Below are 23,969 nucleotides of genomic sequence, written 5' to 3'. Positions count from 1 at the left end.
ATTCAAGATCAAAGCAAAGGACAGCTGAGATGAAAGCAAGGCAAAAGTGTTCCTCAAGTGTTTCATCTGTGCTGTAGCTTCACTGTAGGAGGGAGTGGGAGGATGTTCACCCGAGGTTGTGTGCAGTCCTGGGGTATGGCTCTCAAGGGGAATTTCAGGCTGAGCAGTGGAAGGTCAGCCAGGGTCAGATCTTTCTGTCCACTGGGATTTGATAAAAAGACACCTTTCCTACCGAAATGAGCTCTGAGGAGGCACAGTGGCTTGTAACAGAAGACATTGGGAGTAAGTGCTAAGAAGGGGGGAAACCTTTGTAAGAGCAATGTGGTGGGAGAAAGCTGGCCTGGTTATTTAGGCTAGGAATTAAACAAATGTTTATAACCTTGGAAAGAGCAAGACCTTGGGATGGCCTTAACATGGAATTAAGGAAACCAATCTAGTTTTCTAATGGAGCTTGGTACATTTATGACCAGGAATCTGTGAGCTGTGTTTGTGCAGAACCGGTGATCCAAAGCTGTTATGTCCAGCAGTGAGAATATTTTGCTCTTTGTGTTTCAGTAATACAAAGCTTTCCACCTTCAGCCATGTGAGGGATGGGAGGAAGTTATCAAGGCATCAGAAGCAGTGTGTAAGTGAGAAGAACTCTAAGATAATTCTTGCAAGGAAGACGGAAAGACCTGGCAAGATCTACAGAAGGGTAAATAAAGCACCGTGGACCTGCATACCCTGAGCTATTAATTTAACTGGCTCACAAATGTCAGTCATTTCCAGACTGACGGCTGGATGCAGCTGTGATGGTGGTGAGATGAAAAGTAAACCTGCATCAGACTGGACATTGCCAAGAGGAAAGGGGAGAGAGGCAACCTCCTCCTGAAGTCCTGGGAAAGTGGCAGGGCAGTGATGAAAACCAAAAGCAGAAGTGGTGGCCTAAAAGGATCATCAGAACTTCTTGGTGATTAATAACTCCTTGACCTGAACAGAATAAAAACTAGGTGGAAAATGGCAGACTCTGTCCTTGCCATGCCAGGGATAAAGGCCAGGAGGAACTGCAGATGCACCTCTCTGTGCTCTCCTGAAGAGACATGGTGCCTCTAAGGAGCCATATGGGTACCAGGCAGGTGAAGTTGGGTACAAGGTGGCTTTGGTGGCCACCTTGTATGTGGAGGAAATCTATGAAGGAGAGGTGGGTTGGAACCACATCCTTCTTGTCTCCTTCCTACCAGCTGCCCAAGGACAGCAGCACTGCCTGTCTCCCTCGAGGAGCTGTGCAGAGCCCGACACTCCAACAGTCAAACTGTGGTGCCTTAAATACACTCACAGAGGGTTTGAGATTAGACCCTGGAGGATGAAGTGAACAAATCTTGGCAAGTGAACTTGATTGCTTTTATGTGATATAATTACAGAGTGAACTGAAGGAAGGGAAGAGAGCAGCTGTACTTGGGTATGTGCTGGGATCTGAGTAAAGGAACTTGGTACTGTGCCTCCTAAAGAAATGGCACGTTCACATTTTCCAGCTAGGCTATAGCTGATTCTGTTAGAAGGTGATTGTGTTCTGTGAGAAGCCCACCAGAGGCACATGGAAAAGGACAATCTTTGTAGGAGAAATCCACCCCTCTTCAAGAGGAGCACCACCTAATGCCTCACCTCCACTAAGCTTTTGGTGGTGGGTAGAGCCCTTAACCCCACATGTTTGACTTAAAAACTACCTGCTGTTTTCACACTGACTGAAATTAAAGGCTTCTTAAGGGAAAACATGGATCAGCTACTATGAATCAACAGGGCTCCATGGAAGTAAATGGATTCCTGCTGTTTGACCACAGACGGATAATCCACCCTGTTCTGATTTGCACTGGCTTTGCCACGTATGTTTTCATTTGTGGTCCATCCAGCGTGGTTTATGTAACCTATTAGGATCCACCCCCTGATCTCCAAATAGCTTTCAAAAGCCAAAGGTGCTGTTTGTGTTTTGAGATTGATATCTTGCTGGCAGCGTGATGCAGGTTTCCGGCAGCAGGTATGAGGTTTAACTGCAGGAAATGAGCTTATTTTTAGACAAAGCATTCACTGGGGGGTTGTATAAATGGATATTTTGCTGGGTGTCCTGTTTCTTAGGTCATTAAGTATAAAATTTTAACTCTTGCTTTTAATAGAGAGTTTGGGGAAATAGGTACTGATCCAAACAAATCCATCCCCAGGTAAATACCAAAGGCTGGGAGGGATGCATGAAGTGGCAGTCGTGGAGACTGGCAAATGAAGATGTCCATGAGGTTTCCAAGCAGCAAATGAGTGTTGGGCTAAAGGGAGAAAACACTGGGTTTCTTTCAGTGTTAACCTGATCCTGTGCTTTGATTTTTCTGATGAAAAACTGATGGAAAATATTCTTATGGAGATTTTGTGTTCTGCAGAGGCTGAGAGCTTGAAAATCAAAACAAAATCATGGTGACAGAAAACCACCAATCAGCCCTAAGCAACTCTCCACTTGTCTCTAGAAATGTAAGCCTGGGGTTGATTTAAATATGTCTAGAAATGAGAAGCCGTGTGTTCAGCCTGCTCTCTTCTGCAGGATCAGGTATCCATCTTTTCCAGTTGGTTTAAGCTGTCCATCTCCTCCTGTCCCTGATATGATAAAGTCAGTGTTATTAGAATGCCAAACCTCCTCCCTGAGGTTCTTGGTGGGTTCTGGTTCCTGCTGCATGTCTGTGATGGGAAGGTCTGAGACCTCCCCAGCTCATTTCATGTGTTGCAGAGCTCATCTCTCCAGCCTGCCAAGGGGGAGAGGGACAGATTAACACTGAGAAAAGGCTTTTATGGGGCAGCAATGCAGCAAGAAGCAATGTGTAGTTTATATCAGTATTGGATGCATATTCCTGTGAGTGTGTAACTTGCTCCCAGCCTGGAAGCTGGTATCACCAGTGTGCAAAAAAGCTTCTTACTGCTGCTCCTTTCTGGGTGCTTTTGTGGAGGGGGAGGATAGAGAATTGGCAGCATGTTGGTAGAGATCTGGGAGAGGGGGGAATGAGGGTTTAAAGCTTGAATCCTATCAAGTTCATTCTACTGACAGCTCCAGGAAGGGGAAGAGACACACCCCCCCCCCCCCCTCTTCTGCACATCTATTCCAGCCTGCAACAGCCTAATAAAGAGGATAATGGATTGGTTTAACCTTTAAGGGAGGAGAGCGCAGCGCTGCATCGTCTGCTGTGTGCACACAGCCCCCGGCTCAGTGTGAGCGCATCCAGCACACGGACATCCACATTCCCTCCCCACGGTGCTCCCATCACATGCCTTGATCCATGTGAGAGTAGATCCAACACAGTGCAGGAGACATTCGCCTACGCAGATCTCATTAGTTGTCTCAAAGAGGGAAGGGAATGAACATGACTGGTGACGTCCCAGCCCTCCTCTCTGTCTCCTGTTCAGAGGGAAGGGGGGAGAAGGGGCAGAGACAAGGAAAGCTTTCGGGGGGATTAATGAGCATAACCAGGCTATAGTGATGAATTCTTCATCTGGCCTGAAGTGTAATTGTAGCACAGGGATTAGTGCTCTGGGGAGCTCTTTGGCTGTCGCTGATGGGTGATTTTTAGCTATTGATGCACACAGGGGGTAAAAGCAACAGCTGGTTGTGCTGTGCTTTGGGGTAGATCCAGTGAAATGAAGATTTCTGGAGTGGGCTTTGGGGCAGAAGCAGGAGGGGTTTATAACATCCTGGGTCTGGCTCACAGCTGACAACTGGTCCCAGTTCCCTGCTATTTCTGATGCTTTTGGTGGGGCCAGCTCTGCATCACTGTGTTCCACAGCTCTGGGTTTACAAGGGCTTGAAGGAGGGGGAAAGCACATCCTGCCCTCCTCCCTGCCCTGAGCATGTCCTTTATCACAGAAGGGGCTTGATGGGGGTTCCCCAGAGCATGTAGTGCAGTAGGATGGTTTCTTGTTGTGTGTCTGTGCCTTTCTTTGGTGTGCAGGCTCCAAGGGTCCCTCAGGTCTGGCTGCATCCAGGGCATTGTGGCTGCTCCAGCCCCAAAATCCCACCCCACCACGCAGTTCTGACCCATCATTTTGGCCCTGGGCTTAGCAGAGAGGACAGTTTTGCTGAAAGCTCTTGAAGCTGTAAGTATGCCCATGTGTTATTGAAGGGGTGTACATCAGACAGGAGTCCAGGCAACGGTGGACAGCAGCTCGGATGGAGACCCGGTGGGGATGAGGATGGAAGACAAAATTCATCTCTTACTAGTACTGAGTTATTATTCATACAGTAAAGAGGAGATGCTATCAGCATGAAAAGGCTTGCTCTTCATAATCTGTGCATATATACATCAGTGGAAAGGCAGGTGGAACATCAGTGGAATATCAGTTTGCAGTCAGGTACAATGCCTTCTCCTCCTCCAGCGGCAGCTCTTCAGTCTAGCACAGAAAGCTCTAAACTTACAGGAGTTTACAGGGATTCAGTGTGCATTTGCAGATCAGACCATTTCTCTGCTTTGCAACCTCACAGCTCCCGATTCTCCTCCCTAGCACAAAAGGACACTGGACTGAGCAAGTGCCCGTAGCAGAAAAGGAAAAGCTGGATGGGTTTTTCCTATTTAATCCACATTATAGCCAACCCATGGGAAATCCTGTTAAAAGATCAGTGAGGATTTTCTGAGTCAAGGGAAATGTTACATCTCAGTTAGGGAGTCCTTTGGATGAGCCAGGCTTCAAGACAGATCTGCTGCAAAAATCCCTGCACAAAAGGCAAGGGGGGGCACACACAGATCAAATTGTTGTCCCAATTCCTTCCTTCCTTAGTATTTTTCAAAGAGGAAAGGAAAAATATACTTTGGATGCACTGGAAATGTTGTGTACTTCTTGCAGTTGCTGATTTTGTGTTGTTTCCTTTGTGCCATGTTGCTAAAGGGGGAAGCACCTGCCATGGCAAAGGGACAAGAATTGGGTGCGACAGGAATGCTGCCAGCTCCATGCAATCCCAGGGCTGGGACTTTGTGTGCTGAAATCTGAGAGATAACAAATGAAGGTGAAACATCTGAGAAGCCTTAAAAGCAATGGATGAAGCAGGACAGAGGTAATAAGAAGGTGAATCCCAGTCTGTAGAACTGAAATACACTCTCAGCCATGCAGGTGGGGTTGAGGCAGCTTTCCCTACCAAGCAGCAACTAGTCCCATGGGTCTGGTGGGTGTCTTGCCCCAGTGCTTCAGGCAGTTGCTTGGTGTGTAGTGTCCTCTATCTCTTGGGATTCAGAACAAAATGTAGGGAGGATCATGCCCTAAATGGTCAGTGTTGGTCTGCAAGTGTCAGCCTGTTGACAAGGCAGACAGATCAAGATAGGGTGGGGGATGCTAGTACCCCTGAGGCTTTCTCCTTTCTGCTGTTAGAGTAAGATAGCCTCTTTGATAGATATCAAAGAGCCATGCTGTCAAAAGAATAGGGAAAAAAGCAGAGGGAATAGGAGGTCCCAGGATGCACAGTGTGGGCTGATGGGTTATGTACCACGGACCCACCACTGCTGGTCTGTACTTTTCCACAGACTCCTGCTGCTGGGCAGGGTTCAGCTGGACCCTTGGTCCAGCTCCTTGCTTAGATGGAGAAGCTTGTCTGAGCTTCCAGGGAGGAAACTGAGACCTGCACGGTCTCCTCCAGCCTTGTGGTTCAGATGCAGCTGGGGCTCAGTGGGGAGCCTGAGTCCATCCTCTTCCGAGCCTGTTGGCAGCTACTTATGGAGAAGAAGCCTTTTCCAGCCTTGTGCTGGAGCCCACACGTGCTCCCTCAGCCTGGCCTTGGCCTTGAAGGTGCTGCTGGATGCTGAGGCAGCAGGGAACATGCAGAAACACCAATTTATAGCCAGTTTGTGCTGGCTGCTTTAAGCCCCTTTTACTCCTTTCATTAGCAGTGGGCAGGTCAGGGAAAGAGCTGTCTGAGCTTCTCAGTGCACCTGCCTGTACAGCCATGCTCCACACCTCATGTTCCCATGCACAGGCACTGCCCTTGCGACCTGCCTGGCTCCAGGTCTGTTCCATTAGAGCTGCAAATGCTTTCAGGAGAAGAGCAGAAGGATTTCGAAGTGACTTTAATATGGGAGGCTGGAGTATTTCTTCCTCCTCTTCTTTCCCTCTTATTCTTTATTTCTTGGTGCTAACAGTTTTAATTCCTCAGTAGCTACTTCCACTGTCTCTTCTTTTCCAAGGCTGTGCATGGGATGGGATGGGATGATTTATGTGCACAGTAGAGATAGTGGTTGAGCAATGGGAACTGGAGGACACAAGTAGAGAGGACTGTGCTGTCCCCAGCTGCTGAGGATGGCTCCTGCCACATCCCCAGCCCTGTCCCTGATCACACAATGAGGGATTCCCCCATATCCAAGACGTCACATTTGCCAGGTTATCACACAGACCATTGCTATCAGATAGGAACCAGAATGTTTTTGCCAGTCATCCAGGGAACATCCCTTGCTTTGCATGCAGAGCCCAATAAAGCTAAAATTAGCAGTGTTTCCCTCTACAAGGGAAAGTAATTTGTTCAGGAGAGGGCCTAAGGAGAAGCATGAAGAGAAAGGGAGCTCCCCTTATAAAATATTTACCACCTTAGCCAATGCCTCCTGAGCAATTTTGGAGAATGGTGTAATTAGGCTCCTGTTTCCTGCATCTCCTGCCCTCCCTTTCACTCATTCTTTATTAATAAGGCCTTTGCATGACATAATGGGATGTTTGTTTCCTGGGGGGCTCTTTATCCCTTTGTTCTTGCACAAGAAGGGAAAATACCATTACATCTAACAGAAGGGAGTTTTAAAACATGTGTATAAAAGTAGTTTTAGGGGGTTTTGTACGTGTGTGTGCATATATATGCTTGTATACATACACACACACATTCCTTGAACACAAGCAGGCCTTTCTCTTGTGGACCTCCAGTTCCCTGTAAGTTCTTTTCCTGATACTCACCCTAGACATGCCTCACTCTTTTTAACTAAAGGAATATCTTTCTGGTGACACCAGGAATAGAGGATCAGTTTCAAAATGAAACATGTGGGGGCTGAAAAGCATCCAGCGACATCTCATTTGACTTGGACTCATTCTAAGGTCAGAATCAAGTAATTGTTTTATAAAACTCAAATTTGCTAGAAGGGCTTAATGCATTTTTTAGAAGGGCTGAGTAATAAAGTAATTGTCGATTTATTGCTGCTCTTAACACCAGGAGAAAGATACATCGTTCCACTTGGGACCACTTAAGCATATAGTGTTTTAAAGGATAGAGCTTAATTCATAATTACAGAAGTGTTTATGCACCTCCCTTCTTCTTTGTTTCGTGTGTACTTTGATGAAGAGCTGGAAGTTTGGCTTTGCAATGCCTTACCCATGGTCTTTAGGGACAGAAATCTGGCTTGGCTTTCCCTGGTTGCCCAGAGCCTTTGTGGCAACCCGGATAAATGACCTTTTCCCATCACAGCCCCTTGGTGCTTGAGTTCATGTTTTTCTCTCCAGTATAAAGGGAAGCAAAAGACTGCTCTGAATTTCTTCATATAGTGAGCAAGCAGCTGAAATAATATTGCCTCACAAGCCATTATGTATTTTTTATTACTCAGATAGTAAAATATTGAAATGACTTCCGACAGAAAGAGAAGAGCAAGGGAGAACACCCAGGAGAAACGGGTTTATCTCAGAGGCTTTAATTGAATGCTGTAAAGCACTTTTATGGTGAAAAGAAAAGATACTTTGCTCTTATGATCACCTGTACTGTAAAGGAATGCCTCCTGCAAAAAGCTGTCCCACTCCCGTGTTTACCTGCCATCAGAGGAAGGTGGTGGTGAACCCAGCACCCTCATAGCAAACCTGAGCTGAACTGGAGTCCCATGCACACCATAGGATGTGCCAGGGATGAGGGACAGAAGCAGCTCCTGCTGTGCCCAGGATGGTCCCCTCCTCTGCTCCATTGCCTAGACAAGACCTCTAAGAACGTTGTTCACTTGGATTGATTTCTGTAACCTTCATCCCCATGAGTGGGATTTGCTGTCTGCCAACAGTTCATTGCATGATTTGATTTCCTGGACAATTCTAGAGATACTGTAATTTAGCAAATGATTCTTGCAAAAGAGCCACTTTAGCCCTCCTTTTATTCCCTCTAAGTGGCTTTGCCCATGGCTGGAAAGCAAATCTCATTTTGAAGTTCAGACTACTTGGTCCTTCTTTGCAGCCCCTCGTGTGTGCTTGTGCCTGCAGAGGAGATCTTGGTGCCACCCAAAGGGTGTGAGCTCAGGGAAGAACCTGGAGCAAGAAGGTCCCATTTCCTGATGCTGCATCTTGGAGGGTGTGGGATGGGAAGAGCTTTGCTGGATAAGGGAGAAAACAGCAATGTCCTCAGAAACTTTGAGGTCTTTGTGTCACATATGTCTGCCAGAGGAAGAGGTTCCCTCCTCCAGCTCTTGGTGAGGATGCAGGGTATCGTGGTATGGGTTTGTGAATACCCAAAAGCAAATACAGTCTGAGAAGCAAAGACATGCTCTGCATCAGGAGGATTCATCCACCAAGATGGAGCAAGGCAAACACACACACAAGCCCCCTTGTTTTGAGGAGCTGGATGGGAGTGTGTTGGGTTTGAGGATGATGATGGCTGGTCCCATCTCCTCTCCCTGTCTTACGAGCAGCAGTTTGGGGCTGCAACTTTTCCATGCTAGCCCAGAACTAACTGGGACCCTGAGGAGACACCCTAATGGGTGTCCCTTGCCCACTGCCTGTCCCTGGGAGCTGTGCTGAGCTCTGCTTTGCTCCAGGGCTTTGCTGACACCTTTAAAGAGGGCAGCTGTTCTCCTTGTGCTGAAGCAGCCTCCTATTGCTAAGGCAAGATGATTGCATTTTATACCTTCCCAGCTCTAATTTGCACTTCTTTGGGGAAGACGATAGGACAAGTTACATCAGAGCAGCTGCTGTCTCGCTTGGGTTTTAAAGGAAAAGGAAACAAATCCCCTTCTTGGTTGCTTTTAAGTTGTTTTAGTGCTTACAACGTGGGCCTGGCCGACCTCTCAGGGGGCTCAACATCTCCACCAAGAGGAATGGGGATGTTAGACATTATGGAGGGGCAGTTGTTCATAGTATCACAGAGTGGTTTGGGTGCTGACTGTTTAAGGATGCTTACATTGCAGAGCCAGGGAAACCATGGGCATTGTTGTGAGTAATTGCTGAAGGTTTTAAAATCATTTTCTATTATTTCTTGTTTTCCAGCATGCTGCTGACACACTGGAGGAAAACCATGGGCTGCACGTGTGAGAAGGATTCCCTCACTGTATCTCTATTGGGTTTTTTATTAAACACTGACATGAAAACGTGTCCATTTAATGTGTTAATTCCCATCTCAGTGTTTCTATAGAAACCAGCTGCCTGTTCATTACAGCATGAGGATTCCCAGGCTGACCTCATCAGAATCTCCCTCCCTGTTGTCTCTCCCACTCCCTGCTCACGCTGTTCCCTCTGTTGTCTCTGGATCTAACCTCCCCTTGTGTCACACCTCACCCTTAATCCCCCTTCCTATCCCTTGCCACCCAGTTCCTCCCCATCACCCCAAGGATCTGAGGATGGAAAAGGATTCCCAACACAAAGGGGCTGTATAAAGCCATATAAAGCTGCTGCCTGCAGAAAAGCATCATCATCATGGCAGGACTGATTTATATTTCATTTATTCCTCTGTCAGTTCATTGCCATTTACTTGATGCTGAAGGAGAACTACTCTCTTAAATCGCCATTTAAATATTCCAGCAGAGGATTCAGGGACGTGCATCATATGCCTAATGAAAAGAGAATCCCCTAGAATACATTTGACTTCCAAGTGTAAAATCTGCACATTTGCTGCCTCTTAATTGACAAGAAGCATCTGCATAAATCAGAATGTGCCTGTTCCTGCCATGGCTCTGCATATGGGCTGGGGACCACTGCAGCCCCCCCCCCCCCCCGCAAAGTGACAGCTGCCACCACAGCATCCTGCACTTCTCCAGGCATTGTTCTTGCTTGTCTTTCCCTTGTGTTTCTTTGATACTGTACACTGTATCCCTGCTTTTTTGCCCTGATAAGCAAAAGGCCCTCTCCTACCAGCCCTTATCCACAGCAGACTGTTCCCTCCTTCCCTTGGCCAATCCTGCAGCTCAGAAGCCAGCACTTCCCCAGGACAAGTGTCACTCCTTGTTGTTGCCTTTCTCCACAGCTTCCACCTCCTTCTTTTGGACCATCTTACTTTGCCAGAGATTATTACAGAGGGCAAAGTAAAGGCAGCATCCCCTTTTAAAACTGACTGTCAGGTTTATTGTCACTTTAACCTGAGCACTTGACAAGTCCTTGGGGCCTCTCTGGGTTTTTTCCCTCAATCAAAAGAAGCAGATGAAACAAATCAGGTACAGTTGGGAGATGCAATGTGGGATATTGCTCCAGAACACCCCTATGTCCCTGTTTCCTCAAAAAAAGCAGGTGGAATCCCATTTCCAGGATCAATTTGAAGTATCTGCTCAGTTGTTAAGACACATTTTTGAACTGGTATTCCCAATCAGCCAAACTCCCACCTCCCGTATTTCCTCCAACCTACCCATGTATAACCAGATCCAGGATAGTCCTGCCTACTTCTGCCTTCACCAGGTGCCCATGCTTAGTAGTTCTGAGTGTCTCCAGGTCCCTCTTCTATAAAAGGAGAGGCTTAATAGCACTTCAGCCTGTAAAGAAGGGTGATGAGCACCTTCTTCATCTGGGTATGTGCTTGCTGGGGCCATTAACACCTCAGGCTGCATCAAGAGAGGTTTGGGGTGTGCTAAGAAGTAGAGGACTGGCAGCAAGGAGGCAATGTACAAGAGCAAAGGTAAGAGGGGATCCTGGTGGGCTGTTGCAGAGTTTGGGTTGACTTGTTTTCTGCTGTTGAGGTGTGTAAATGTAGGTTAATATTTGGCAGTTGAGTTCTGCTGTTTGGCAAGTGTTTGGTTCCTCTTTTCAGACCCAGGACAAGGGGAAAACAAAGCTCTTGTGTGTGTTTGGAGCCGCCTGATTCAAGCAGTGTTATTCCGAGGTGTTAGTCCAGGATGCTCCTTGGTCCTTGCTGCAGGCTGGTTACTAGACTGTGAGACACTGAAGGAGATCCCATGAGGGTAAAGCTGCTGCTTGATGTAGGTGGGTAGTATGTGCTTCTGAGTTAGTCCCAGTGATGGAAGCCTGACTTCCTTTAGCTATTGAACAATTACCTGGTGGTGCATCCCTCTATTCCCATAGATCAGGAGAATGGATGGAAAGAGATTTAACAGTAAAGGAAGGGAGAACATAAACAGAATTTGTTTGGAAACCTTTGAAGGATTAGCCCCTTTTCCCAGTTTTCCTGTTCCAATGAAAGAAACAATACTGAAAGCTGTTGGTTTTCGATCTGTGTGATAGCAGAGAACATTGGACAGGCACATAAATGCAGAATGATGCTGAAATCAATATTCAGCTGAGTAATTGCCATGAGATACTCAAACGACCTTCCAGAAGAAGGAGCACTGTGGGATGAAGCCAACCAGAAAGGACAGTTAATATGGGTTGGTGGGTACACAGGACCTGGTTGTCTTAATTGTGGTGAGTTACTGCTGCTATGAGAGAATAGAAGAGTGAAATGGAAGAAGTAAAGCATGAGTAGCCTGAGTATATGGGCAGGGGAGAAAATTGAAATGCAAGAGGTGAAAGGAAGCTTTACAGGGAGATGACTTGCCTCCTGGAGTAAATACATAACTAGGGAATGTATTGGTGATGTATATTTTGCGGAATCATCTTGACTATGAACACCAATGGTGCTTCAAACAACCTGAAAGAAGATTTAAGAGGGCATAAAACGAGTTGGCCTCACAAGAAAGGACAGAAATGAGGTTGAAACTGTAGTCTTAAATAAATCAGCCATGAGATGAAAAGTAAATGAATTGGGGAAGCAGCTCTTAATAATCGAGTGGTGAATTGGAAATAAAGCTGCTTCCTCTGCTGTGATTTAAGGATGCCTTATCATTCCCTGCTGTAGCATGGAAACTCCCTCCCAGGTTGCATAGGGAGGAGCATGTGCCCTGTGGAAACCAGAGCATGTAAATGGAGAGAAGCCAAGTTCATACTAAGTAAGCCATAAATAAAAGGCTTTCTACACAGGAATCCTTTTATCAAGGAAGAGAAATGCAGAGCATCTCCTTTATCTTGCCTTCCGGCTGCCCTGCAGCCTCTGATGTCCTCAGAGCTGAGCGCTGTGACCTGTGGAGGAGCAAAGCCAGGGTCCCCTGAATCACTGTTCAAAGGGGTGCTGCTGGGAGCACATCACTGCTCTGAGCCCAACCTGCTGCCTTCCCCCTCCGCTACTGCAGAGCTCGGTCTGACCTGTGTCCTTTCAAAGTTCCTCAACTTTTCAAGCAGGGATTTGGCTTCTTTCTCTGCTCCTTTTTTTGCATCAAACTCAGCTGTGGGTATCTGGGAAGTTAGGATCTTATCACATCTGTGCACACAAAAGCTCTTGGAAACGCTCTCATCAGCGTGCCCTGAGCCAGCCACAAGCACTAATAGGCAGAAACAGCCAAACACATTTTGCCCGTGTTCCACCACAGCAAAATACGCCAATATAGTGCCGGTTTTCTCCTGCGTTTCAGATGTGCTGGAATCCTGTGCAGAGCACTAACAGGCAGAATACTGCAGGTAGCAAAAGGGAATCCAGTCTGTGTGAGTAGTCCATTGGTTGCATCCTAACAGACAGTGCTTTTGCTTGTGCAGAAATCCCTGGGTAGCTGGAAATTGCTCACCAGCTGAGCTTCTGTTACTGAGGCCGTGGTTATGCAGCTCTTTAACACCCATCTCGGTGCCCCTGCTCCTTACATCATCTCTGGCAAAGTTAATAATGCCACTTGCTGTGTTGTGACGGCCAGATCATATGGCTGAGAGCTGGGGGAGCTGCAGTTCCTAAGGTGGTGGCTTCATGGAACACAGGACTTTGATTCTTAGCTGGGTTTTAACCATCCTCCCATCCCCACAACAGAGCCTTCTTGCCTAAATCCAGGTGTGATTTTAGGTCTGCTTTGGCCAGAGGTGTGAGCTGGAGCCCTGGCTCCAGCAGCCCCATGGGCAAAATGATTCATGGGTTCAGTTGTCCTCTCTCACAAAGGACAGACAGGCTGTAACACCCTCCTGGTGCTCTCCACCCAGGCTGGTGCACACTTTATCACCTCTCTAATGTATTGGTCCCTCTGCATTGAGTGCCACAGGTTATTTAAACACAATCTATTTTCTTTCCCCTTTAAGCAACTGCCATCTAATTTATGAAATCAAACTGTTGTACCAAATCCCTTTTGACTGAGAAGAAAGGATGCACAAGAGATGGTCTCAGATTAGGAACCCAGTGCCTGAGGTTCCCAGTCTGGGACCAAACAGCATCCCTAGGCTGGCAAAGGGGGAGGATGCAGCACAAACCGAATGGGAGAAGAAACCAGGCACATGTTGCTCAACATCACCCTATTTCAATATTTATAGGATGCTGTCTCCTCTCAAATGTAAAATTGTGCTGTTATCTCCATATGTGCAGATTCCCCACAAATGCAGATATACTCGCTCCATATGAGAACTCTTTCAATCCCTTCAGTTATTCCCTTCATAATTAAAGCATAGTCTTTAGGAGCTTGTCTTCATTTTCCTTCTCGCGTGATAAGGATGGGTTTTTAGCTCCAGTGCACAAAATCCCACGTGCAGCACCCTGAAAGTGCTGCATTTTAGGGGTACCGTTTCCTGGGTTTAGGGCTCTCATTCCCCAGAACCATCAGCATCTCTTATAACCTGGGAGGTTCATCTCTTGACTCATTTGCAAAGTCTGATGATGCCTTTTTCTTGCCACATTAATGAGAATTCCCACCTGAAAAGCTGAGCTGCTGGAAATTACATGTTCCAAACCTGGAACTCCAGGGGAAAGGAAGTTTGGCAGGAAAAGTTATCTTCTTGTGCTCTCCTCATCATTTCTGCTACCGCTGCCTTCAGGGATGCCTTTAAGAGATGAAAAGGGCCCTATTTCTCCCCCCAGGTAACCTCTCAAAACCCAGCAAAGCTTCACTGCTGGGAAATCATTGCAAGCTTAAAGAGGAACAAGCACCACCCACCCCAAAGCCTCTTACCTGCTGCTGATAAGGAACCTGATGTTTTCCCTCTCACCCTAGCCAAGGATTTCTGTCGCTTTTCAATGCAAAACTATGTGGCTCTGCCCCTATGTTTGTGATGTGAAAGATGTAGCCCAGCTTAATTCCTTTACCCTGTGAAAACATGTTTCACTCCAGGCAGATGGCTGCTGGCTGGCACTATATCTCATTTTCTGGCAACCTCAAGGCCTATAGGGACTGTGTGTTGTACCCATGGAGCTTATCCTATGTGCGGCCCCAATCTTTCCCTGCAGGGACACATCTGATTTTTAACAGCATCCCTGTCCTTGTTTTATCAGGGCCTGTCAACAGCATCAAGAAATGCCTTAAATAGTGATACGTAAACACCGAAACCCTGTATTTACCCCACTGGGTGCACTTGCTGAGCTGTTCATCATCTAATGTTACTGGTGTTGCGTGGCAACCACTGTTTAAGGGTTTGCTGACTCAAAGAGCCTCTGTACTTTAAAAGGTTCAGTGTATTTATTTGACAGCCTCTACCTTCAATGGGTCCTTTTTCATCTTCGTGTAGCTGACGTTTATAATGATTAGGGAAACAATTTAATTTGGGTTTCTGGAAAGCCAGGCATTTAGTAGGTTTATATCATCATTATTATTATTATTACTGCTACTGCAGGGAAAGAAAGATTTGGGGCTGTTGACAAAGAAGACCCAGCATGTTTGTGACTTTTTCCAGGTGTATTTTCCATCACTCAACATTGCATCGTGTCAGTGGGAGCCTCGACGGAGGCAGGCTCCCATCAGTGAAGCCCTGTGAACAGTGAAGCTCTGTTCCCTGAGCTGCCATCTCACCCAGGGGTTATTTAGGTGATGCTCAGGAGCTGGAGCAGGCAGAGGTGGTGCCATGTACCCACCAGGCAGCCCGTGGTGTTGCCTGCAGCACATCTCCTTGCTCGTGGAGCTGGGTTTGGTGCTGAGATACTGGCAGTGCAGGTTAAATACAGGCTATCGGGGATGCTTTCCCCTCTGCAGCCAGGCTTGGAGGAAGTGCAGGTGGCAGCCAGACCTCTGCTCCTCTGTGGTTGCTTGCCCCACATGGAAAAGGTTTGCAGGTTTCCTCAGAACAGAGCAAAACCTCACCCCAGATGCTGCCAGCATCAAACCAGAACTGGTCATTAAACACAAACCCAGGTTTAAGGGGGGTTGAAGTTTCATAGCGCAGACTTCCACTATAGTAAAAACACCACTGCACAGCATGGCATCCTTCCCAGTCAAAAGGTACCAAATTCCATGTTACAGCATGGCTCTTCCCAAAGGGTCCTCTGGCATTCCCAGTGTGTGTGGTGCTGTAAGTACGATGCTCAAATAGGGGCTTGGCAGATGTTTGGTTTCAGTACGTTACATCATATTATTCAATCCCAATGCTATGCCTAGCAACACACTTCTATCTGTTAATGGAATGACTATTTGATTGATAATAGGATGGTCCTTCACTTTTGCTTGTGATTGCTGAAGGGTATTGGCAGTTTCCCATCTGTACAGTAAGATACTATGAGAGATCCAGACCTCAGTGAGTCTGTGTTTATTCAGCCTTCTATTTGAGTTCCAGTTGTCAACACTGAGGGATGTTTTCCCCTTTGGAAAGGGATTATGAACGCCCCGATTTATATGCACACTGTAGAGAAGGCAAGTCCTTGTCAGGTGTCTCTCATGGCTGTGCTGCTCTTCACTTGTTGTAGGTGAAACAAGGGCAAATCAGTCACTGCTTTGGGCTTGTTTGTGCCATTAGAAAATTCACAGGGTGTCCTGGGGGGGTTTTCCCCTTGGTGCGTTTGCTCTGTAAGTGACAGCGCAGCAGAGCTTCCACAAGGAACGGGGGGAAAAGAGAGGAAAATACGCTGGAAGCTGTGGCAACTGGGAGTCCAGCTCCACAGTTGGCCTGTTCAGGCATTGCCAAGGCGTATTTTGCCTCCTGCTGCCAGCTTGATGCATTGGCAGAGGGCAACAGGTTTAATTAATGCTGTGTGCAGAGGCTGCTGGAGAGGACACTGAGGTTTTGCTTATTAACCAAAGATCAGGATTTCAAAGCAGGTGTGTTTTAATGAAGGGAACAAAAGGGGAACTCTTCCCCAGAGGCAGGGGGCTTCTTCCATGGATGCTTCATTCGCGTGGGTTTCACCGCATCTGAACGCTGTGGAGTTGTTCCTCTTCCAGATTTACCCTTCAGCACGTTCACTCTCTGAAGGAAGGCTGAGTATTGGAAATAGTTATTTCAACTAACACCATGTTCAATGTCAGTTCTGCAAAGCAGCCATGCACTGCAGGGCTTTGCCCAAGCCGCTTTTCCTTACCTGAGTGCTTGGTAGTGATTCTAGCACCAACACAGCCCAAGAGATCAAATACCTCAGATCTGATGCCTGCATCACTTCAAGATGCATGTTGGGCCAGAGCTCAGCATCCCATGGCTCCAGTAAATGGTCCATCTGCCTGAAAACCCTGAGCACCTCCTTACTCCATGCAGGAAAGAGCCCTTGACCTTTGTAGGGTGGGTTGATCAATGTAAACATTTAGGAGTGGAGCACGTTTCCAGGATGCTGATCATAGTTGTAATACTCCACAGGTTATATTCCAGGCTTTCCATTCGAAAGGGCTTTGAAATCACTTCTCCTTTGGCTTAATCAGTGCTACATTGCCTGATACCGAGGAACCCTTTGTAAGGCACTGACCTAAATCAGAGAATCATAAAGCAAGAGGAGGAGCCTGGAGGTCAGGGATCCACCAAGCAGCCTCATCATTATCATCTTCAGATGCAATATTAGCAGCCGTAAGCACTGACTTTTGATTCTAGTGCTTTGTAACACGGTGCTGCTGCATCCTACATACACCTTGACAATACTTCATCATTAACCCACATGAAAGCACTCAAGGAAATGAAAAGGTTGCCATAGGCAACCTCCTTCCAACCTTGCAGCATTAATTGCAGGACTCCCTGCATGGAGCAGGGATTCCCCACCCGTTAACTTACCACATTGACAAGAAGGCAGCAGCGGTTAAAATTAAGGAACTGAGCTAAACTTTGCCTTAAAATGGCAGGAAAAGAAAGGAAATCACAAGTTTTAGCTGTGGCAAACCGTAAAGGATTTAAATTGGGTAAAAGGAACATGAATTGTGGTTCTCGAATGCAGCAAAATAAGTAGACACAGTAATTGAGCCAATGTATTCCCACAGAGGTGTAATTGAGACTTAAACTTAAATAATAATCTTCTAATCTGCATTACTTGTGATAATCTTGAGAAGGAATTATTAGCAGCGCTTTCTAACAGGGGGTTTTGGTCACGTTCTCATCCCCCCCCCCAAAAAGAAATCTTGTGCTTTAGAAGAAATAAATCCCATTTTAGGAATGAATGAGCTCTTCCATTTGAGCTTATCCCCCACAGTTAACCAAATTCTGAGAGGTCTGTAAAGCAAGCCAAGTTCTCTTCATTGGAGTGACACGACTTCTATGTCATGGGTGCGATTTGTGCTGTTTCCTGTGGAAATCATCTCCTGTTTTACCAAGTTCTGATCTTCAGGAAGAGAAGGGGGGTTTCATACACTCGGTAAAGACTTGGTGGAACACTGCAGGGAAATCCCTGAAGATCATCCATGTGATGAGCCCTGCTTGGAGCAGGAAACTGCAACCCTCCATTATAAAGTAAGCCCAGGGAGAAGAACCAAAAGCACTGAGCCTTGCCTCTGCCAGCAGCACTGCTCCTGCTGATGTCCTGAAAGAGGGGAAGGGAAGAGGAAGGTGATGGATTCACTTCAAGAGCTGAAGGCATAGAGGGACTGTTCCATCAATGGGAACTGAAACAAGGAGCCTTTGGAGACCTCTTACTACTTTTTGGCCAGCAGTGAATAGTCCATCTGAGGTGGTGGCGAAGCACGTGTGTTTGAGGATGAACGTTTTCTGCTGTAGAACCCATAAGCACTTGAGTCCTGGATGAGAGCACAGACCAAAAACTCTGCTCTTACCCTCAAAGTACTTTAGTTGAAGGTACACTTGTCCAACTGCCAGGGATTTCCTTTCCTATCTGCACAATTGGCTTCACACACCTCAGAAGAGCAGGACAAAACACCAGCACGGACTTGAGGCGAGGCTGCTGAAATCCATCTCTGCTTGGGCAAATCTACGTTCTAAAACTGCATCTGTGGGTGGCTGGAAGCGCAGCACCCATGTATCTGCTGAGAAGGTATTGAACTTCCTTTTGAATGCACCCCGATAGCCAAAAGCTTTGATGCTCGCCCAGGGGAAGAGCAAAGCCGCAGCGCAACAAACCCAGCTGAAAAGGCTGTTTCAAGCCCAGCATCATCGATGTGGCCTAGGCTAAGTTCCATCTTACTGAAGCCAGAATCATTGAAAAAGAATGAAAATGGATTGACTCAAAAAGCTCTTTAAAATCTTGTCTTTGTTACAAGCCTCTTAGGCTTTCTGTCAGAAAAATAGCTCTGATTATTGCTTATAGCCTTGTCCACACCAAGGGCTTTGGCACCAGTAGCCTCTGAGAGATACTAAATTCACCCAACATCCATCCTAATGGGCTAGAGCCTTTATTACAGCTAAGAACAACTGTAGATTAAAAAGAATCAGCCCAAAATCACAGTGAAGTGTATTTGGGTGGAAAGCTTCATTGGAATGAGTGGAAAAGTGAAACCCATGCACAGCTTTTTCTAATGCAGTGATTTGTATGGGGTCCAATTGTGAAAACATTCCCTTGGTCATCAGCCCTTAGCACAGGTAAGATTATGTGCTTTGCTTGATGAGTGGAATAAGGCTTGTCTCAGAATAACTATGGACACGGACCAGGGTGCAGATCCATCCCTTATGGGCTCGACTTGGCCACTTCCCTGTTACCCACAGTAAGTAGCCTATGGGATTTCATGTGAATAGTCACAAACTGATGTACTGTGAGGGGAAGAGGCTGGAAGAATCTGGCTCCTTTTTCCTCTGTTTTATTTTTCTCTTCTCTATGTAATAAAAAACCCTCTGAATAAGGAGAAATTAATATTTCCAGCTGATTTTTTGGCAAGGAGGAGCAGAAAGGAGAGGGTTGGATGAGCAGCCAAAGCAAATAGGTTGGAGAAAGGGAAACATCTTTAAAATGGGAAACACTTTCAAAATGTCATCAGCAAAACGGAGGAAACAAGGAAGAAAAGCCCCAAAACAACACTGTCCATAGGGAGGAAAAAGAAAGGGGTCAAAAATCTCAGCATGAATGAGATGTAAGTGGATAATTGATAACGTTCTGGTTTTCATGGTCCTCAGGAAAAATGGTGCTAGCAAAAGCCTGTAGGGTCAGTGAGTTCACACGTGCCTTGTTTCACAAACAGCACCCAGAAATGCTGGGTTTTCCCTTATCTCTGCTTTGGGAGGGCATCCCTGGGAACGTGCTCATGGATCCACGCCGCTTGGCTGCACTGAGCTCACCTTAATCATCTGCTGCTGTATTTCACAGGGACCTGCTAATGAAAGACAGGGAGAAAAACCCCGTCCTGGTAAAATGCCTGTAATGAAATATGACTTGAACTGATGTGCACTGCCACTGATTTCCCAGCTTAACGCCTAGGAGCAGCCTCACACAACACATCAGTTGGCAGCGTTGTATTAAGTGGTACTACTTCAAATCAGGCAGCAAAGGGACTTGTCACTTCCATTTCCTTCCTGGGTGCAATATTTGCATCAAATCAGGGAGGCAATTTGGACTTGGCGCTGCTTAACTCTTGGGCTGGTTATCCAGGGTTTCCACCAGCTTTAGGATGTAGTGGAAGCACAAGGGCCAAGGCGGCTGCAGCGGCTCCCCTGCACAGCACCCACCCCACCAGTGATTTATACAAACATATAATGACACTATATGTTATATATTATGTATATTATATGTATATTACATATATATCATTATATATATATATAATATATCATTGCAAGAGGGGGAGAGGTAGAACTGGCTTAGACAAGCCAGCAGTGCATTTGCAATGAGCCCAGCTTAGAACAAATTGCCTTAATTAGAGCCTGGGGGATGCTTTCCCCTCTGCAATTGCTGGCAAAGAGCCTGAGCAGGGGCTAGTGCTCAACGTGTGGCTCTGAAGGCAGATTCACCTTCTGGAGCTGGAAGCCTCCAACGGGGATTGGGTTTGCTTTTGCTTGGTGGTTTCTTGATCTTCTGCCTTCTTAACTTTGCTGTTGAGGTGGAAACCTGTTGCACTGCTGGAAGAAACCCCATAACTCCACTGAAAGGGAATCTGCATCACCCAAGTGCTTCTCCAGGGGCAGTGGTCTGTTAGGAGGCAGAGAGGCTCACAAGCCCTTGGTGCTCCCCATCTGAGACTCAACAGGGTGCCCTGGGGTCTGTGGTTTGTGGCTTATGGCATCTCATGCCACAGCAAAGGGAATGCTCCCTCCTGCCTTGATGTGTCCCAGCCTGATGCTTACTGAGCAAACCCTTCTCAGGGCACGGGCAGGTGTGTTTCCCTGTGCTGAGCTGTGTACATTGGTACTGCAGCCAGGTTCTGATGTCTACACATTTCCCTAACAAAGAAGTAATGCGAGTGCTTTTACTTCTGATTGACACCCTATTGCATGGAGCAGCAATGATGGAACAAAAGCTGAGCTCCAGGAACGGACTGTGTAAATAAATCTGTGCCCAGGATGTGCTGTCCATCAAACCCGGCTTCTAAATCCGATTTCCTGGCTTTTCCTTGTGCCAAGGCTGTTGCTGTAAGAAAGCTGTTGTAGCAAACCTTTCCTGACCTGCCAAGCCGGGGAAATACTGCAAAGGTTGTTATTGAAAAGGAAAAGTAAAAGGAACCCTTCTGGGCAAGAGGCTGGATGATGGGGCTGCGCTGGAAGGACTTCATGGGCACGAGCAGCGCTGAAGCTGTAATCCCTGTGCCAGGGCTTAATTGCATCATTTCTATTGTGGTTTGGTTGCTGTTCATTGCAGAACACCCCCAATACTCCCTCAGCTGTTAACATTCCCTGCTAATGAATTCCTGTCTCTCCTGTGGAAGGTGGTAGGTGTTATGTGTGCAAGTAGCGTCTGATGAATGTGAACGTCCCGACAAGGCTTGAACCCAGTTGGGAAACCTGGAGCTTAATGCGAGCTCTCACGCAGCTCTGCTTATAAAGACATCATCTGCTTTCACTCTGTTCGCTGGTGGGGGCTGGAAGCGCCAAAATGCCCAAGGAGAAGTTGTTTTTATGACCTTCCCACCCTGGCCAGATGTACCAAGTAGGAAGAACTCACCCGAAAAGCTGTTTGTGTTCCATTTGCAGCCTGGTTTTGCAAAATCACATGGGATTTTGCATCACTTGGAGCAGTCTGGCGAGAGAAAGGGGACAGCCCAACATGTTGGATGTGCTGCAAGAGCGTTCAGAGACTGAAACATGCGGCGGGAGCCTGTGCTGGTCGCAATGCAGACAGGGAGATTCTGTTCATTCCTGCACTGAAAAGGGTAGACATGCAACAGAAAGGAGCCTATTTGCACCCCCTTTTGCAGATGACATGAGGCTGCAGCAGACTTTGGGGCTGCTCCAACCCGTCCCTTCCACAGGGACCCCATGTGCAACACTCAACCTCTCCCTTTTGTGGCTGACAGTGTAAATGCCTCTATCTGCACTAGGCATCCAAGCTCCCCATGAATGGAGAGAATGAAGCACCCAAGAGGGTGATTCATCTTGTCCTTCTGGAGCTGTCTAAAATAGGTCAATGAATCATGCTCTAAAAATGCCTTTTTCCCCTACAGACCAGCACAGGAGTTTCAAGGAAGAGCTCGGATGCAGAAGCTGTGGACATCTCAGGGTGCATTTGTCATCCTACCTCTCTATTTCTTATTTTCCATGTGGGCTGGCCCAGGGAAGGCTTTTTGCCAGGAAGGAGCAGCTTTGCCACAGAGAAACTTGCACGTTTGACAGAGGGCCCTGGTATCTCCTGTCAGCTGGGTGCATCCATCCAGCCTCATGGACGGCGGCAGCCTCCTACAAGGCACTGTGGCTTGATGCTGCATCCTCGGGCTTCTTTCAGCAGCACACCGATGTCTCTTCCAGCTACAGGCAGTGCTTTGGGCTTGCAGACGATGGATAACAGCACCCAGAGAACTTACAGTCTGTATCACCCTCCGAAACGCTGTTGGTTGGAGTAGCGTGGCCGCAGGGATGTGGGAGCGCTGTCGGGTAACATCCTGCACACACGGAATGACAGCTTTTATTCTGCCCAAGCTGGTGAAAGGCTCGTTCCTCGGTCAGCAGTTTGATTGCCGCCAAGCATCTCTTCCTACTGCAAACGGGGCTCAGGATCCAGCCAGCTGCTCCTCAGCTCCCTCGCAGACCCCGTTTGGATCCCGATGCTAATCCTGGCCATGCTTTTGGCGCTGTACCTGACCGATCCAACCGGACTCATCTGCGTGGTCACTCTGTGGCAATCACCGTTTATCTCAGCCTGCAAATGTGCCATTTGGGTCACTCTGAGCTTGATGAGCTCCCTCCAATGAATTGCTCAGGAAGGGTGGAGGTGGGTCAGCCCTTTCCATGGACAAGAACAGCCAAGGACATTGTAAGCAAGCAAGAATAATGTGCTTATAGCCCCGTTGCTCCAACCTTTCTGAAAGCTGTTGCTTTGGCTCTTCTGGTTTGCTACCTCGCAGCTCAGACTCTGCAGCCTCAAGGTTTCAGATGGAAGATATCAGCTGAAGGTAGATACCTACCTGGCTCTGTATCTTATTGTCTTGCCAAAGCCGAGCAGGGAACGCTTCACATGCTGGGGCCCAGATGCCATCCAGACAGAGACATTCCCAACATGATCAGACCCTGTTAACAACCAGCATAGCAATGAGAATGTGGTCATTTTGGGGGGTTTCTTGGGCAGGCTGGTGAGTGAAGAGCTGACAGTTGGCAATGCAGTCGATATGTTTCTCAGCTCTAGGAGAAGCTGTAATGGGGTTGAACTATTGTACCTATGCTGGCTTCAGTGGAGTGTCAGAGCTGGAACCTTATTACAGTGTTTATTCATTTAGGTTTTGGAGTTCAGGCAACCCAGACATCTGCCTTTAACACAGCAAGCTAACGACACGGCCAAGGGCTTTGAATTGGATGTAATGCATACACGAAAACCACAACTTCAGCCGTGCCCCACGCTCCTGATTTACGGACAAAACGAAGAGCAGCTCTACCAATTTACACCCCTCTGATTGATGCTGCGATGCCTGTAGTGTAGAATTCAATTGAATGGCATTGTCTCAGGGAGGAGGGTGAGCCAGGCTGGAATTGCATCCCTCTGCCACCGGGGTGGGAAGTGGAATGGGTGCTCATCCATGGCAGATTTCCTGCCCGAGCTGTGTCTCCTTTTGTGGCTGCTTTATCTTCTCCTCTGCACATTTTGGATCATTCCAGTGCTTGTTTTTAAGTGCTTCAGGGCACAGTTATAATGAACAGCCCCATTTGCTTGCTCAGCTGGTGTATCTGCGATCAGGAGAGTCATCTTCTGCAGATGATTATGGGATTACCTCCCATCACTGCTCTCTTACCCACAATAAGAACACCATGGAGGTTTAGCGTCCATCATGCTCTGCAAAGCTTCCTTAGGGCCACCTTGCACTGGGGGACACTAACATGGTCCTTCTGGCCATCCAGAGCTGCTGCTTTTCCTCCTTGGTGCATGGAATTACACAGTAATGGGATCCTGCCAGGCAGGGTTCAGCTATGGCAGTGTGAAAGCATCACTACCTTTAATTTGTAATTGCCCCTCATCCGCTGGCACTGGGGAGGATGAAGTTTCCTGCCATTTTAATTGCCAAATCCATCGACCCATTTCCCTCAGCATCCCTGGGCGGTGGCACTGGAGATGTGTG

At 47.3% G+C, this 23,969-nt stretch overlaps 1 long non-coding RNA gene across 2 annotated transcripts in view; it reads left to right on the top strand.

Moving 5' to 3' along the window:
* LOC133279512 (uncharacterized) overlaps positions 1 to 9,303 on the top strand; it is a 50,396-nt gene extending 41,093 nt beyond the window's left edge. Inside the window, exons 7-9 of one of the 2 annotated variants that reach the window (XR_009746913.1) lie at positions 4,888 to 5,053; positions 6,956 to 7,062; positions 9,199 to 9,303. This is a non-coding gene — a long non-coding RNA (uncharacterized LOC133279512). Of the gene's footprint in view, positions 1 to 2,402; positions 3,753 to 4,887; positions 5,054 to 6,955; positions 7,063 to 9,198 lie in introns of those variants that run through there. The other variant, XR_009746912.1, reaches the window with a different exon arrangement.
* Positions 9,304 to 23,969: the final 14,666 nt, after the last annotated feature.

Source organism: Pezoporus flaviventris, unplaced genomic scaffold, assembly GCF_033815535.1.
Source record: "Pezoporus flaviventris isolate CSIRO_AGI_PZ_B2104156 unplaced genomic scaffold, CSIRO_AGI_Pfla_v1 ptg000078l, whole genome shotgun sequence".
NCBI classification, from domain to species: domain Eukaryota; kingdom Metazoa; phylum Chordata; class Aves; order Psittaciformes; family Psittacidae; genus Pezoporus; species Pezoporus flaviventris.
This window is presented reverse-complemented; position numbering and strand designations above follow the sequence as displayed.